This window comes from Pseudophryne corroboree, chromosome 3 (genome assembly GCF_028390025.1).
Source record: "Pseudophryne corroboree isolate aPseCor3 chromosome 3, aPseCor3.hap2, whole genome shotgun sequence".
Lineage (NCBI taxonomy): Eukaryota > Metazoa > Chordata > Amphibia > Anura > Myobatrachidae > Pseudophryne > Pseudophryne corroboree.
This window is the reverse complement of record NC_086446.1, coordinates 772557819-772576937: the sequence shown is the minus strand read 5'-3', so window position 1 is coordinate 772576937 and position 19119 is coordinate 772557819. Positions and strand designations below refer to the sequence as shown.

The 19119-nt window shown below is 47.6% G+C and overlaps 1 long non-coding RNA gene across 1 annotated transcript in view; it reads left to right on the top strand.

Annotated features, from left to right (window-relative positions):
* Positions 1–19119, top strand: part of LOC135058253 (uncharacterized) — a 59143-nt gene that overhangs the window by 8819 nt on the left and 31205 nt on the right. The window contains exon 2 of the long non-coding RNA XR_010244708.1: positions 6737–6776. This is a non-coding gene — a long non-coding RNA (uncharacterized LOC135058253). The remainder of the gene's footprint in view (positions 1–6736; positions 6777–19119) is intronic.

Here is a 19119-nt window from a genome sequence, read left to right as displayed (position 1 = left end):
CAGGTACCTCCTGCCCCATCCCTGTATCACTTCCCTGCGCTCTGATATCTGAGTATAACACACACACTGCCCTGCAGGTATCTCCTGCCCCATCCCTGTATCACTTCCCGCACTCTGATATCTGAGTATAACACACACACTGCCCCGCAGGTATCTCCTGCCCCATCCCTGTATCACTTCCCCGCACTCTGATATCTGAGTATAACACAAACACTGCCCCGCAGGTATCTCCTGCCCCATCCCTGTATCACTTCCCCGCACTCTGATATCTGAGTATAACACACACACACTGCCCCGCAGGTGTCTCCTGCCCCATCCCTGTATCACTTCCCTGCACTCTGATATCTGAGTATAACACACACACACACTGCCCCGCAGGTATCTCCTGCCCCATCCCTGTATCACTTCCCTGCACTCTGATATCTGAGTATAACACACACACTGCCCCGCAGGTATCTCCTGCCCCATCCCTGTATCACTTCCCTGCACTCTGATATCTGAGTATAACACACACACTGCCCCGCAGGTATCTCCTGCCCCATCCCTGTATCACTTCCCTGCACTCTGATATCTGAGTATAACACACACACTGCCCCGCAGGTATATCCTGCCCCATCCCTGTATCACTTCCCTGCACTCTGATATCTGAGTATAACACACACACACACTGCCCCGCAGGTATCTCCTGCCCCATCCCTGTATCACTTCCCCGCACTCTGATATCTGAGTATAACACACACACTGCCCCGCAGGTATCTCCTGCCCCAACCCTGTATCACTTCCCTGCACTCTGATATCTGAGTATAACACACACACTGCCCCGCAGGTATCTCCTGCCCCAACCCTGTATCACTTCCCTGCACTCTGATATCTGAGTATAACACACACACTGCCCCGCAGGTATCTCCTGCCCCATCCCTGTATCACTTCCCTGCACTCTGATATCTGAGTATAACACACACACTGCCCCGCAGGTATCTCCTGCCCCATCCCTGTATCACTTCCCTGCACTCTGATATCTGAGTATAACACACACACACACTGCCCCGCAGGTATCTCCTGCCCCATCCCTGTATCACTTCCCTGCACTCTGATATCTGAGTATAACACACACACTGCCCCGCAGGTATCTCCTGCCCCATCCCTGTATCACTTCCCTGCACTCTGATATCTGAGTATAACACACACACTGCCCCGCAGGTATCTCCTGCCCCATCCCTGTATCACTTCCCCGCACTCTGATATCTGAGTATAACACACACACTGCCCCGCAGGTATCTCCTGCCCCATCCCTGTATCACTTCCCTGCACTCTGATATCTGAGTATAACACACACACTGCCCCGCAGGTATCTCCTGCCCCATCCCTGTATCACTTCCCCGCACTCTGATATCTGAGTATAACACACACACACTGCCCCACAGGTGTCTCCTGCCCCATCCCTGTATCACTTCCCCGCACTCTGATATCTGAGTATAACACACACACACTGCCCCGCAGGTATCTCCTGCCCCATCCCTGTATCACTTCCCTGCACTCTGATATCTTAGTATAACACACACACTGCCCCGCAGGTATCTCCTGCCCCATCCCTGTATCACTTCCCTGCACTCTGATATCTGAGTATAACACACACACTGCCCCGCAGGTATCTCCTGCCCCATCCCTGTATCACTTCCCTGCACTCTGATATCTGAGTATAACACACACACTGCCCCGCAGGTATCTCCTGCCCCATCCCTGTATCACTTCCCTGCACTCTGATATCTGAGTATAACACACACACACTGCCCCGCAGGTATCTCCTGCCCCATCCCTGTATCACTTCCCCGCACTCTGATATCTGAGTATAACACACACACTGCCCCGCAGGTATCTCCTGCCCCATCCCTGTATCACTTCCCTGCACTCTGATATCTGAGTATAACACACACACACTGCCCCGCAGGTATCTCCTGCCCCATCCCTGTATCACTTCCCCGCACTCTGATATCTGAGTATAACACACACACTGCCCCGCAGGTATCTCCTGCCCCATCCCTGTATCACTTCCCCGCACTCTGATATCTGAGTATAACACACACACTGCCCCGCAGGTATCTCCTGCCCCATCCCTGTGTCACTTCCCCGCACTCTGATATCTGAGTATAACACACACACACTGCCCCGCAGGTATCTCCTGCCCCATCCCTGTGTCACTTCCCCGCACTCTGATATCTGAGCATAACACACACACTGCCCCGCAGGTGTCTCCTGCCCCATCCCTGTATCACTTCCCCGCACTCTGATATCTGAGTATAACACACACACTGCCCCGCAGGTATCTCCTGCCCCATCCCTGTATCACTTCCTGCACTCTGATATCTGAGTATAACACACACACACTGCCCCGCAGGTGTCTCCTGCCCCATCCCTGTATCACTTCCCCGCACTCTGATATCTGAGTATAACACACACACACTGCCCCGCAGGTATCTCCTGCCCCATCCCTGTATCACTTCCCCGCACTCTGATATCTGAGTATAACAACACACACACTGCCCCGCAGGTATCTCCTGCCCCATCCCTGTATCACTTCCTGCACTCTGATATCTGAGTATAACACACACACTGCCCCGCAGGTGTCTCCTGCCCCATCCCTGTATCACTTCCTGCACTCTGATATCTGAGTATAACACACACACTGCCCCGCAGGTATCTCCTGCCCCATCCCTGTATCACTTCCTGCACTCTGATATCTGAGTATAACACACACACTGCCCCGCAGGTATCTCCTGCCCCATCCCTGTATCACTTCCCTGCACTCTGATATCTGAGTATAACACACACACTGCCCCGCAGGTATCTCCTGCCCCATCCCTGTATCACTTCCCCGCACTCTGATATCTGAGTATAACACACACACTGCCCCGCAGGTATCTCCTGCCCCATCCCTGTATCACTTCCCTGCACTCTGATATCTGAGTATAACACACACACTGCCCCGCAGGTATCTCCTGCCCCATCCCTGTATCACTTCCCCGCACTCTGATATCTGAGTATAACACACACACACTGCCCCACAGGTGTCTCCTGCCCCATCCCTGTATCACTTCCCCGCACTCTGATATCTGAGTATAACACACACACACTGCCCCGCAGGTATCTCCTGCCCCATCCCTGTATCACTTCCCTGCACTCTGATATCTGAGTATAACACACACACTGCCCCGCAGGTATCTCCTGCCCCATCCCTGTATCACTTCCCTGCACTCTGATATCTGAGTATAACACACACACTGCCCCGCAGGTATCTCCTGCCCCATCCCTGTATCACTTCCCTGCACTCTGATATCTGAGTATAACACACACACACTGCCCCGCAGGTATCTCCTGCCCCATCCCTGTATCACTTCCCCGCACTCTGATATCTGAGTATAACACACACACTGCCCCGCAGGTATCTCCTGCCCCATCCCTGTATCACTTCCCCGTACTCTGATATCTGAGTATAACACACACACTGCCCCGCAGGTATCTCCTGCCCCATCCCTGTATCACTTCCCTGCACTCTGATATCTGAGTATAACACACACACTGCCCCGCAGGTATCTCCTGCCCCATCCCTGTATCACTTCCCTGCACTCTGATATCTGAGTATAACACACACACTGCCCCGCAGGTATCTCCTGCCCCATCCCTGTATCACTTCCTGCACTCTGATATCTGAGTATAACACACACACACTGCTCCGCAGGTATCTCCTGCCCCATCCCTGTATCACTTCCTGCACTCTGATATCTGAGTATAACACACACACACTGCCCCGCAGGTGTCTCCTGCCCCATCCCTGTATCACTTCCTGCACTCTGATATCTGAGTATAACACACACACACTGCCCCGCAGGTATCTCCTGCCCCATCCCTGTATCACTTCCCCGCACTCTGATATCCGAGTATAACAACACACACACTGCCCCGCAGGTATCTCCTGCCCCATCCCTGTATCACTTCCTGCACTCTGATATCTGAGTATAACACACACACTGCCCCGCAGGTGTCTCCTGCCCCATCCCTGTATCACTTCCTGCACTCTGATATCTGAGTATAACACACACACTGCCCCGCAGGTATCTCCTGCCCCATCCCTGTATCACTTCCCTGCACTCTGATATGTGAGTATAACACACACACACACTGCCCCGCAGGTATCTCCTGCCCCATCCCTGTATCACTTCCCTGCACTCTGATATCTGAGTATAACACACACACACACTGCCCCGCAGGTATCTCCTGCCCCATCCCTGCATCATTTCCCTGCACTCTGATATCTGAGTATAACACACACACACTGCCCCGCAGGTATCTCCTGCCCCATCCCTGTATCACTTCCCTGCACTCTGATATCTGAGTATAACACACACACTGCCCCGCAGGTATCTCCTGCCCCATCCCTGTATCACTTCCCTGCACTCTGATATCTGAGTATAATACACTCACACTGCCCCGCAGGTATCTCCTGCCCCATCCCTGTATCACTTCCCTGCACTCTGATATCTGAGTATAACACACACACTGCCCCGCAGGTATCTCCTGCCCCATCCCTGTATCACTTCCCCGCACTCTGATATCTGAGTATAACACACACACTGCTCCGCAGGTTTCTCCTGCCCCATCCCTGTATCACTTCCCCGCACTCTGATATCTGAGTATAACACACACACACTGCCCCGCAGGTGTCTCCTGCCCCATCCCTGTATCACTTCCCTGCACTCTGATATCTGAGTATAACACACACACTGCCCCGCAGGTATCTCCTGCCCCATCCCTGTATCACTTCCCTGCACTCTGATATCTGAGTATAACACACACACTGCCCCGCAGGTTTCTCCTGCCCCATCCCTGTATCACTTCCCTGCACTCTGATATCTGAGTATAACACACACACACTGCCCCACAGGTATCTCCTGCCCCATCCCTGTATCACTTCCCTGCACTCTGATATCTGAGTATAACACACACACTGCCCCGCAGGTGACTCCTGCCCCATCCCTGTATCACTTCCCTGCACTCTGATATCTGAGTATAACACACACACTGCCCGCAGGTATCTCCTGCCCCATCCCTGTATCACTTCCCTGCACTCTGATATCTGAGTATAACACACACACTGCCCCGCTGGTATCTCCTGCCCCATCCCTGTATCACTTCCCTGCACTCTGATATCTGAGTATAACACACACACTGCCCCGCAGGTATCTCCTGCCCCATCCCTGTATCACTTCCCTGCACTCTGATATCTGAGTATAATACACTCACACTGCCCCGCAGGTATCTCCTGCCCCATCCCTGTATCACTTCCCTGCACTCTGATATCTGAGTATAATACACTCACACTGCCCCGCAGGTATCTCCTGTCCCATCCCTGTATCACTTCCCTGCACTCTGATATCTGAGTATAACACACACACTGCCCCGCACACACACTGCCCCATCCCTGTATCACTTCCCCGCACTCTGATATCTGAGTATAACACACACGCTGCCCCGCAGGTATCTCCTGCCCCATCCCTGTATCACTTCCCTGCACTCTGATATCTGAGTATAACACACACACTGCCCCGCAGGTATCTCCTGCCCCATCCCTGTATCACTTCCCTGCACTCTGATATCTGAGTATAACACACACACACTGCCCCACAGGTATCTCCTGCCCCATCCCTGTATCACTTCCCTGCACTCTGATATCTGAGTATAACACACACACTGCCCCGCAGGTATCTCCTGCCCCATCCCTGTATCACTTCCCTGCACTCTGATATCTGAGTATAACACACACACTGCCCCGCAGGTATCTCCTGCCCCATCCCTGTATCACTTCCCTGCACTCTGATATCTGAGTATGTAGGCCTTATTTTATTTCAAGTATTTGTCCTTCAAATCTAGTGCCTCCACTCAGACCTTTAATCTGCTCACTAATATTGGCAGAAGGGGGAAAATCTGAGAAACCCCTATATTATTTGGTATAATGAGTCTTTCAAATGTAGTCTGGGTGTTTTCAATATTATATACAATTTAACATAACGTTCAATTCACTTACTTGAAGTACTGGATCTCTGCACCTTCGTTACTCTAACCGGATACTTAGCTCAGTAATGAATTGACCACATTAGATTTGTAAATATCATGAAGTTTACTTTGAACAATAATAATATTATATATTATTGCAAAATATTACATGTTGTCCAGCTTTAACTATAAGTATATATATAACAATAATGCAACGTGTACAATCTTAACAATCACATACTATACTTTCCCCACTATAGTCCCTCACCTCCGAGAGATATATATTTGCAAATATATGCTGTCAGTGCACTGAATTTAATTGATGAGTTATAATCTCCAACTAGAGAAGTCAATTAATTTCCTTTGTGGTAACGACTGGTTGATTTCCGAAGTAGGCTCGTATCAATAATCAATCCACTGTCGCAGCTAATTAACTAGTTGTGTTCCAATAACGCCAATACAGTGAATCTCAGTCTATTCCGATAAGTCGGCTTACTGACAATATCTAATTGTCTTTAACAGCTGCCAATCATTAGTGGGATTTTGTGTCTCCTTTACTGTAGTATATTATTTAATATATTTTCATTTAGCAATGCGGTAGTTTATTCTTTGCAATATCTCTAGCGTTTAGATACTAAAGATGTAACGTCCTATCCTTATGTTAATACTCTGTTCTTCTTTCTTTTAGTGTAGCTATACTTTCTTCAGATGTCCATGCAACTTATAAGGTAAGTATAGTTAGTTTATTTCCTGGAACCATTTATGAAATTTCTCATTTAGATTATGTATATTACAGCAATCTCCACAATCTAGGTGTAATCTTTTACCCTAGGGCAGTATACCGCAGGATCAGTCTATGCAGGGGATGGGTATGAGTTTAAGTTACCAGTGTTCGGGAATATGTAGTAGATAGGGTTTCACTTACTAGCGAGGCTGGTAATACAGCTATTATGATTGTTTATGATGATCATCGATGGAGAAGTATACTTGTCCGCTTCCTATTGTATTGCTATTATGATAATAATTAATTTTATTGGCCGGGGGAGGAGACACCTTCGTAGGCAGTCTCTGAAGTAGATCCTCCCACCAGGGTACTCGTCATGTAACTGGCCGCCTCTTATGCTTGACGGCATTAGATATGTCCGCCCCCTTTGCCGGCTGTTTACTGTACCTCACACTGACCCGATCACAGCCCTTCAGTTTCCGTAGAAACGGCTGTCGGCCCGGCTGTCACTCTCTCCGCTGGCGGCTCCCGGATCACTCTCTCCGCTGGCGGCTCCCGGATCACTCTCTCTGCTGTCGGATCCACGATCACTCTCCCCCTTCAGTCAAGGCTGTCGGCCCGGCTGTCACTCTTTCCGCTGGCGGTTCCCGCAGCTCCCGGATCACTCTCTCTGCTGTCGGATCCAAGATCACTCTCCCCCGGCTTTCAGGTGCGTATCGTGTCAGAACTGCAAATAGCGGCTCCACCATCCATCCTCCTGCTCGTAGCTGCAACCGTTTCCTTTGTGTCGCACTCCTCTGCCTCTTTATACTGGTCCCCAGCCTCCTTAGTAACCGTCTCTTCCCCCCCGGAGTTTCCTCGAGCCTGTTGTCCACCGTCCCACGAGCCATTCCAGTCTCTGTTACCTCACACAGGCAATATTATATCTATAATACACCCCACCTTACAGCCTCCCCTTTATATATTTTTCAATGCAGCAAGGTATATATTCATTAACATGTCACACTATAATTTACCAATTATAAATATATACATACATATATACGTTTCTTATAATAAAGGTCACTCTACACTCCTCCCCCTGGTGGCAGGTATTGATCTCTCTTATATCTACCTGTCACCATCATAATTTTCATACTCTCTTGGGTACCACTCTAGTAATGGTCTCTCTCTAGTAATGGTCTCTCCTGCCATAAGTTACTATTATTCTCGAAGTATGGCCATGGCATTATTGTAGTTGAGTGAACAGCTCTGGGTTCTTCACTAGGAATCCCCAGACGATCATAAGTTAGTATTAAAGGTGGCCTATGTGTCCGAAGTGGTCGAACTCTTTGAGGCATAGGGGTGGTTTCCCTTCCGTAATTATCCTCACTGACAATGGACCCATCGGTTATTTCATTCCAACTAAGGTCATTACTATTCTCTACAAGGATATCGTCAATAGGTCTTCCCCACTCGTAAGTGAGTCCTTCATTGTCATAGGATCCTTTTCTTTGAGTTTCTTTTCCTGTGTTAATATCTCTTCCTTCTATTTCTCTATTAGTACTAGGACACTCTTCACAATAGAAGTACCCCGCTCCCTCTTCACTCAGCTCGATTGGTATGGTTTCACTGTATTCATATGAACTGGAGGGATTCTTTACTCTCTTAGGGATATGGTTCTCTTTCACCACCACTGATTGACCCATATCCCTATTATCTTCAAAAGGAATGTTTTGGCCGACGGGTAATAGGTGATTTCGATGATAAGTAACAATCGGACCATCATGCTCTTCTGGTTTTAATTGATAGACCGGGATACCAGGTAGTTGTTTGATGACAGTATATGGTGATTCCTTCCAACGATTCGCTAATTTTTGTCGTCTAGGAGCTCCTAAACGTCGAAGCAGTACTCTGTCTCCAGGCAGCAATACCTGTTCAATCACCTTATTATCAAATCTCTGTTTATTTTGCTCACCTCTTTTCTTGGAAGCTTTGTGAGCAAGATCAAAGGCGTCTTTTAAATCTTTCCTCAATCGTTTTACATACTGTGTGTGGGTTGGAATACAAGAATTAATATCACTAACATTAGTCCCAAGACAAATATCAATAGGTAGCCTAGCTTCTCGTCCAAACATCAATACATAAGGTGAATATCCGGTAGAGTCATTTACTGTACAATTATAAGCATGTACAAGTCTACAAACGTGTCTCTTCCACTGAATTTTGTCACGTGGATTCAGAGTCCCCAACATGTCAAGAAGAGTTCGATTAAAACGTTCGGGTTGTGGGTCTCCCTGAGGGTGATAGGGTGATGTTCTTGATTTCCTTATTCCACAACATAAGCACAGCTCTTTGATCAATTTACTTTCGAACTCTCTCCCTTGATCAGTGTGTATTCGAGCCGGTAGTCCGTAATGTACGAAAAATTTCTCCCATAGTGTCTTAGCTACTGTTATAGCCTTTTGATCCACAGTGACATACGCTTGGGCGTATCGGGTGAAATGGTCAGTAGCTACCAATATGTGACTGTCTCTCCCAGTAGGATCCTCCAGTGACAAGAAATCGATACATACTAGCTCTAAGGGTCCTGAGCTGTCCAGATTAATCAATCGGGCTGACGGCACTGGTATCGACTTTCTCAGTATACAATTCCGACAATCTCGACAGTAGGCTTCAATATCCCTATTCATATAGGGCCAGTATATCCTTTCGGCGATCAATAGTCGTGTCTTCTCGTATCCTAAATGGCCATGGCAGTCATGTAGTGATTGTAACACCATGGCAATATACTCATCAGGTAATACCAGTTGACAACGAATTTTTCCTGTCTTATCCTCTGTCTTTCTGTAGAGGACCCCTTTCTTAAAGAGTAATCTTTTCCGCTGTCTTAACAACACTTTTGTTTTATTAGATAATACTACTCCATCAGTATTCCTATGCCGGTTATTTAGACAATCTATTGCCATTGCCATATTAGTATCTCGTAGTTGAGCAGCCCGTAGTTGTTCTTTGGATAATACTTCCAGTCCTCCCATCTCAGCCTGGGATATCCAACAATACATTAAAGGTAAGGCTGTATCAGATGCTCCCAGGGAAATGACAATATCTTGTGGTTCTCCTCTTAGACAGATCATCTGATGACATAGTCCTTGCATAGCTGGTGCTGGGACTTCTATCCATTCATCATCGACACTATTAACAGTAGGATTCGGTAATCTGGATAAAGCATCCGCGTCAACATTACTTATCCCAGGTCTATATTTTAACGTGAAGTAGTAATTGGCCAATGCGGCCAACCAACGATGTCCAGTGGCGTCCAGACGGGCAGTGGAATTTATATACGTCAACGGGTTATTATCTGTATAGATGGTAAAATTTGTTCCGTACAGGTAATCATGAAATTTTTCAACTACTGCCCACTTCAAAGCGAGGAACTCAAGTTTGTGCACAGCATATTTTCTCTCACTTTCTGATAATCCCCGGCTGATATAGGCAATAGGTCTCAATCTTCCTTGTGATCGCTGGTATAATACTCCTCCTAATCCGTCAAATGATGCATCTATGTGTAACTCATATGGTTGGGTTGGATCTGCGTAAGCCAACACCGGTGAATGTGTTAAACAATATTTAAGCCTTAGAAATGCATCCTCACATATTCCAGTCCATCTATCCCCGAATTCCTCCTGAGGCTTAAAGAAACGGTTAGATGTACTATTGCTTTTGTTCCGACTACTACCTCGGCTCGGGGGATAACCTTTAGTCAATTCCGTAAGGGGCCTAACTATCCGGGAGTACTGTGGTACAAACCGCCGGTAGTAACCACAGAACCCCAGAAATGAACGTAGATCCTTCAGATTCTTCGGTCTGGGCCACCGCATTACAGCTTACGTTTTATCAGGGTCCGTAGCAATCCCTTCCCGATTGACTATATGTCCTAAGTATTTGACCGTAGTCTGACAAAATTTACATTTGTCAATAGACAATTTCAACCCCTTTTGTTGAAGCCGATCTAATACTTTCAACAATCGTGCATTATGTTCATCCAGTGTTCTTCCGAAAACAATAATGTCGTCTAAATAAACGAGTACTTCCCGGTAGCACATGTCTCCTACCGTTTGTTCCATTGTGCGTTGAAACGTGGCAGGTGCCCCTTTTACTCCCTGAGGCATCTTGAGGAACTCGAAAAATCCAATAGGGCAGATGAAGGCAGTCTTAGCCCTATCTTCCGCTTTCATCGGGATTTGGTAGTAACCACACCTCATATCCAATACTGAAAACCATTTACTACCTTGTAAGCAGTCCAGTGCTTCATCTACTCTAGGGACAGTGTATTGATCAGCAATAGTTCTACTGTTCAAAGTGCGGTAATCTATGCATAACCTGATGTCACCATTTTTTTTTCGTGCTACCACAATCGGAGAGGCATAAGGGCTTTCTGAGTCAGCTATCACATGATTTTCAAGTAGCTGTTTCAAGTGTTGGCGCACGTCATCGAAGTCTGCTGGAGCCAATCGCCGAGACCGTTCCCTGAAAGGGGTGAGATCATTTAAAGTAATCCTATGTTCTACTCCTAAGGCAGTGCCTAGATCCCATTCTTCTATTGAAAAAACAGCTCTTCTGACCAATAGTTCGTCTATTATTCGTTTTTTTTCTTGCAACGATAGATCACTGTCCTTGAAACAAAGTTGCAATTTCGTAAGAAAAGGTTCACAGTTCCCTTCAACGAGGTTAGTGTTATGGATATGGTATGTGTCTGCAAAGTCGTTGACTTTATCTCTTTGTGATGAGCATAAGTCTTCCTCAGGTTTATGATATAAGGATCTATATTGAGATAGACACCAGTCTGATAACGTCTTAAACAAATTTGAATTTGTGCCAATTATAACAGGTACAGCATCCCTATCCCCTGGGGGGTCCGGACACACCAGTGCTATGAAAGGTAACGGGGTTACTGTATCCGAGGTTAATAGGGGATGGAACTCAATGTTGGTCACGACATATCCTAAATAGGGATATTTTTGATCACTAAGTCCCCATATCGCTAATCCATCGATAGGTGAGATGTGGAGGTCGGATAGAAATTGCCGATACCAACTTTCGAAAATTATCGAAACCTGTGACCCACTATCGAGCAGCACCATACACGGATGACCATTTATGATGGCTTGTACCATGGGGGCCTTTCCCATCATTCCATCTGGGATGATCATAGGCCACTGAGTACTCCCCATTGCGCACACCACTATGGTTCGGGAGTTGATGCGGGGGTCATCAACGTCCCTTCCTGGTTTTCCGGATGATTAACATTCTGATTTCCAACGTTGTTGGGGTTTCTTCCATAATTTCCAATTTGTGGGCACTCAAAAGATCTATGTCCCATCTGGCCACACCTGTAGCAGATTATGTGATCTCTATTATCCCCTCGTCGATTCATTCCTCTCCCTCTCCCTCGGTTCACTGGTGACGGAATACGGCTGTGCACTGTTATCAGTTGATCTAGCTTTTTATTTTGTTCTTCTAAAAGTTTACACATTCGATCATGTGACAAGGTGACATCAGGGATTGGGGATACGACAGTTGGTACTACCACTTTCACCCTCTTGATATTTTTTTCTCTATTGTCAATTTGGACCTCCTCTAATTTCACATCTTTAATTAGTTCACTCAATGTAGGTGGACGATCTCGAGCCCCACTACATCTAAGTCTCTGAGCTACTGGGCTTGAGGTCAGTGCCCCTCTCAATAAGTGCTTTAATCGACGTTCATCCATTTCCGATTGCTCTATCCCTCCTTTATCCAGGAGTTTATACAATATTTTATCCAATCGGTATATAAAATTAGTGAGTGGTTCTGATGGTTCTTGGTAAGTATTATTTAATCGGGCCAATATGTCTCCAATGTCTTCAATAGTTCCAAATGAATAGTCTAACGCATTAAAGTAATCCTTCAATGTTGCATTAGTGTTGCTGCGTCGAGTAGCATGTATTATCCCCATGGCGGGGCCCCTTAGACTTTCAACGATCCTCTGCTTCTTAATATATTCGGGGCACCGCCATTCCTCTGAATGTTGAATGGCAGCCTCACGCCATGCATCGTAACCTTCTTCTCCAGTCGGCACAGGTATCACGCCAGAGAATACTCGTAATCTCCTATAGCCTCCTTCATAGTGCCACCTTTCAAATTGGCTCACTACTTTGTCCATAACGGTTTCAACCTGGGGTTCAATAGATTCACCTACTGTTGTCTTGAGCTGTGAATTATCACCGGTGCCAGTTGCATCGTTCCCTTGAGGATCTGTCTCTTTGCTTGGATCTACGGCTTCGGTAGCCTCTCCGTCTCTCTCTTCAGTTCTTTTTGGCCATATTATCTGACACCTTCGACCTGACGTTCCTCCTACTAATATGTTGATCGGTATTAGTGAAGGATCCAAGTAATCCTGTGTTGTGATTAATACTGCTCTAATATCGTCTATCGTTCCCTTCCACTTGTCCACCAATAAGGGGACCCGCACACCGCACAATTTCAGTGCCTCTGTAATCACTTCATCATCAGTAACTCCAGTAAGGTCTCCTACTATACCCAGACTGCATCGTGTATTAATCTTGTGTTCTACACACCATTGGTATATGCTGTTTTCATTGATGACCTCCATCGTGGATATCTCGTTGATCCTGAAACGGTTAAGGATCTCAGCAGTGCCTCCAGTGTAGGCCTTATTTTATTTCAAGTATTTGTCCTTCAAATCTAGTGCCTCCACTCAGACCTTTAATCTGCTCACTAATATTGGCAGAAGGGGGAAAATCTGAGAAACCCCTATATTATTTGGTATAATGAGTCTTTCAAATGTAGTCTGGGTGTTTTCAATATTATATACAATTTAACATAACGTTCAATTCACTTACTTGAAGTACTGGATCTCTGCACCTTCGTTACTCTAACCGGATACTTAGCTCAGTAATGAATTGACCACATTAGATTTGTAAATATCATGAAGTTTACTTTGAACAATAATAATATTATATATTATTGCAAAATATTACATGTTGTCCAGCTTTAACTATAAGTATATATATAACAATAATGCAACGTGTACAATCTTAACAATCACATACTATACTTTCCCCACTATAGTCCCTCACCTCCGAGAGATATATATTTGCAAATATATGCTGTCAGTGCACTGAATTTAATTGATGAGTTATAATCTCCAACTAGAGAAGTCAATTAATTTCCTTTATGGTAACGACTGGTTGATTTCCGAAGTAGGCTCGTATCAATAATCAATCCACTGTCGCAGCTAATTAACTAGTTGTGTTCCAATAACGCCAATACAGTGAATCTCAGTCTATTCCGATAAGTCGGCTTACTGACAATATCTAATTGTCTTTAACAGCTGCCAATCATTAGTGGGATTTTGTGTCTCCTTTACTGTAGTATATTATTTAATATATTTTCATTTAGCAATGCAGTAGTTTATTCTTTGCAATATCTCTAGCGTTTAGATACTAAAGATGTAACGTCCTATCCTTATGTTAATACTCTGTTCTTCTTTCTTTTAGTGTAGCTATACTTTCTTCAGATGTCCATGCAACTTATAAGGTAAGTATAGTTAGTTTATTTCCTGGAACCATTTATGAAATTTCTCATTTAGATTATGTATATTACAGCAATCTCCACAATCTAGGTGTAATCTTTTACCCTAGGGCAGTATACCGCAGGATCAGTCTATGCAGGGGATGGGTATGAGTTTAAGTTACCAGTGTTCGGGAATATGTAGTAGATAGGGTTTCACTTACTAGCGAGGCTGGTAATACAGCTATTATGATTGTTTATGATGATCATCGATGGAGAAGTATACTTGTCCGCTTCCTATTGTATTGCTATTATGATAATAATTAATTTTATTGGCCGGGGGAGGAGACACCTTCGTAGGCAGTCTCTGAAGTAGATCCTCCCACCAGGGTACTCGTCATGTAACTGGCCGCCTCTTATGCTTGACGGCATTAGATATGTCCGCCCCCTTTGCCGGCTGTTTACTGTACCTCACACTGACCCGATCACAGCCCTTCAGTTTCCGTAGAAACGGCTGTCGGCCCGGCTGTCACTCTCTCCGCTGGCGGCTCCCGGATCACTCTCTCCGCTGGCGGCTCCCGGATCACTCTCTCTGCTGTCGGATCCACGATCACTCTCCCCCTTCAGTCAAGGCTGTCGGCCCGGCTGTCACTCTTTCCGCTGGCGGTTCCCGCAGCTCCCGGATCACTCTCTCTGCTGTCGGATCCAAGATCACTCTCCCCGGCTTTCAGGTGCGTATCGTGTCAGAACTGCAAATAGCGGCTCCACCATCCATCCTCCTGCTCGTAGCTGCAACCGTTTCCTTTGTGTCGCACTACTCTGCCTCTTTATACTGGTCCCCAGCCTCCTTAGTAACCGTCTCTTCCCCCCCGGAGTTTCCTCGAGCCTGTTGTCCACCGTCCCACGAGCCATTCCAGTCTCTGTTACCTCACACAGGCAATATTATATCTATAATACACCCCACCTTACAGCCTCCCCTTTATATATTTTTCAATGCAGCAAGGTATATATTCATTAACATGTCACACTATAATTTACCAATTATAAATATATACATACATATATACGTTTCTTATAATAAAGGTCACTCTACAAGTATAACACACACATACTGCCCCGCAGGTATCGCCTGCCCCATCCCTGTATCACTTCCCTGCACTCTGATATCTGAGTATAACACACACACTGCCCCGCAGGTATCTCCTGCCCCATCCCTGTATCACTTCCCCGCACTCTGATATCTGAGTATAACACACACACTGCCCCGCAGGTATCTCCTGCCCCATCCCTGTATCACTTCCCTGCACTCTGATATCTGAGTATAACACACACACACTGCCCCGCAGGTGTCTCCTGCCCCATCCCTGTATCACTTCCCTGCACTCTGATATCTGAGTATAACACACACACTGCCCCGCAGGTATCTCCTGCCCCATCCCTGTATCACTTCCCCGCACTCTGATATCTGAGTATAACACACACACTGCCCCGCAGGTGTCTCCTGCCCCATCCCTGTATCACTTCCCCGCACTCTGATATCTGAGTATAACACACACACTGCCCCGCAGGTATCTCCTGCCCCATCCCTGTATCACTTCCCTGCACTCTGATATCTGAGTATAACACACACACACTGCCCCGCAGGTATCTCCTGCCCCATCCCTGTATCACTTCCCTGCACTCTGATATCTGAGTATAACACACACACTGCCTCGCAGGTGTCTCCTGCCCCATCCCTGTATCACTTCCCCGCACTCTGATATCTGAGTATAACACACACACACTGCCCCGCAGGTATCTCCTGCCCCATCCCTGTATCACTTCCCTGCACTCTGATATCTGAGTATAACACACACACACTGCCCCGCAGGTGTCTCCTGCCCCATCCCTGTATCACTTCCCTGCACTCTGATATCTGAGTATAACACACACACTGCCCCGCAGGTATCTCCTGCCCCATCCCTGTATCACTTCCCCGCACTCTGATATCTGAGTATAACACACACACTGCCCCGCAGGTATCTCCTGCCCCATCCCTGTATCACTTCCCTGCACTCTGATATCTGAGTATAACACACACACTGCCCCGCAGGTGTCTCCTGCCCTATCCCTGTATCACTTCCCGCACTCTGATATCTGAGTATAACACACACTGCCCAGCAGGTATCTCCTGCCCCATCCCTGTATCACTTCCCCGCACTCTGATATCTGAGTATAACACACACACTGCCCCGCAGGTGACTCCTGCCCCATCCCTGTATCACTTCCCTGCACTCTGATATCTGAGTATAACACACACACTGCCCCGCAGGTATCTCCTGCCCCATCCCTGTATCACTTCCCGGACTCTGATATCTGAGTATAACACACACACTGCCCCGCAGGTGTCTCCTGCCCCATCCCTGTATCACTTCCCGGACTCTGATATCTGAGTATAACACACACACACTGCCCCACAGGTATCTCCTGCCCCATCCCTGTATCACTTCCCCGCACTCTGATATCTGAGTATAACACACACACTGCCCCGCAGGTGTCTCCTGCCCCATCCCTGTATCACTTCCCCGCACTCTGATATCTGAGTATAACACACACACACACTGCCCCGCTGGTATCTCCTGCCCCATCCCTGTATCACTTCCCTGCACTCTGATATCTGAGTATAACACACACACTGCCCCGCAGGTATCTCCTGCCCCATCCCTGTATCACTTCCCTGCACTCTGATATCTGAGTATAACACACACACACTGCCCCGCAGGTATCTCCTGCCCCATCCCTGTATCACTTCCCTGCACTCTGATATCTGAGTATAACACACACACTGCCCCGCCGGTGTCTCCTGCCCCATCCCTGTATCACTTCCCTGCACTGTGATATCTGAGTATAACACACACACTGCCCCGCAGGTATCTCCTGCCCCATCCCTGTATCACTTCCCTGCACTCTGATATCTGAGTATAACACACACACTGCCCCGCAGGTGTCTCCTGCCCCATCCCTGTATCACTTCCCGCACTCTGATATCTGAGTATAACACACACACTGCCCCCCAGGTATCTCCTGCCCCATCCCTGTATCACTTCCCCGCACTCTGATATCTGAGTATAACACACACACTGCCCCGCAGGTATCTCCTGCCCCATCCCTGTATCACTTCCCTGCACTCTGATATCTGAGTATAACACACACACTGCCCCGCAGGTATCTCCTGCCCCATCCCTGTATCACTTCCCTGCACTCTGATATCTGAGTATAACACACACACTGCCCTGCAGGTTTCTCCTGCCCCATCCCTGTATCACTTCCCTGCACTCTGATATCTGAGTATAACACACACACTGCTCCGCAGGTATCTCCTGCCCCATCCCTGTATCACTTCCCTGCACTCTGATATCTGAGTATAACACACACACTGCCCCGCAGGTATCTCCTGCCCCAACCCTGTATCACTTCCCTGCACTCTGATATCTGAGTATAACACACACACACACACACACTGCCCCGCAGGTGTCTCCTGCCCCATCCCTGTATCACTTCCCGCACTCTGATATCTGAGTATAACACACACACTGCCCCGCAGGTGTCTCCTGCCCCATCCCTGTATCACTTCCCGCACTCTGATATCTGAGTATAACACACACACTGCCCCGCAGGTGTCTCCTGCCCCATCCCTGTATCACTTCCCCGCACTCTGATATCTGAGTATAACACACACACTGCCCCGCAGGTATCTCCTGCCCCATCCCTGTATCACTTCCCTGCACTCTGATATCTGAGTATAACACACACACTGCCCCACAGGTGTCTCCTGCCCCATCCCTGTATCACTTCCCCGCACTCTGATATCTGAGTATAACACACACACTGCCCCGCAGGTGACTCCTGCCCCATCCCTGTATCACTTCCCTGCACTCTGATATCTGAGTATAACACACACACTGCCCCGCAGGTGACTCCTGCCCCATCCCTGTATCACTTCCCTGCACTCTGATATCTGAGTATAACACACACACTGCCCCGCAGGTATATCCTGCCCCATCCCTGTATCACTTCCCTGCACTCTGATATCTGAGTATAACACACACACTGCCCCGCAGGTATCTCCTGCCCCATCCCTGTATCACTTCCCTGCACTCTGATATCTGAGTATAACACACACACTGCCCCGCAGGTATCTCCTGCCCCATCCCTGTATCACTTCCCCGCACTCTGATATCTGAGTATAACACACACACTGCCCCGCAGGTATCTCCTGCCCCATCCCTGTATCACTTCCCTGCACTCTGATATCTGAGTATAACACACACACTGCCCCGCAGGTATCTCCTGCCCCATCCCTGTATCACTTCCCCGTACTCTGATATCTGAGTATAACACACACACTGCCCCGCAGGTATCTCCTGCCCCATCCCTGTATCACTTCCCCGCACTCTGATATCTGAGTATAACACACACACACTGCCCCGCAGGTATCTCCTGCCCCATCCCTGTATCACTTCCCCGCACTCTGATATCTGAGTATAACACACACACTGCCCCGCAGGTATCTCCTGCCCCATCCCTGTATCACTTCCCGTACTCTGATATCTGAGTATAACACACACACTGCCCCGCAGGTATCTCCTGCCCCATCCCTGTATCACTTCCCTGCACTCTGATATCTGAGTATAACACACACACTGCCCCGCAGGTATCTCCTGCCCCATCCCTGTATCACTTCCCTGCACTCTGATATCTGAGTATAACACACACACTGCCCCGCAGGTATCTCCTGCCCCATCCCTGTATCA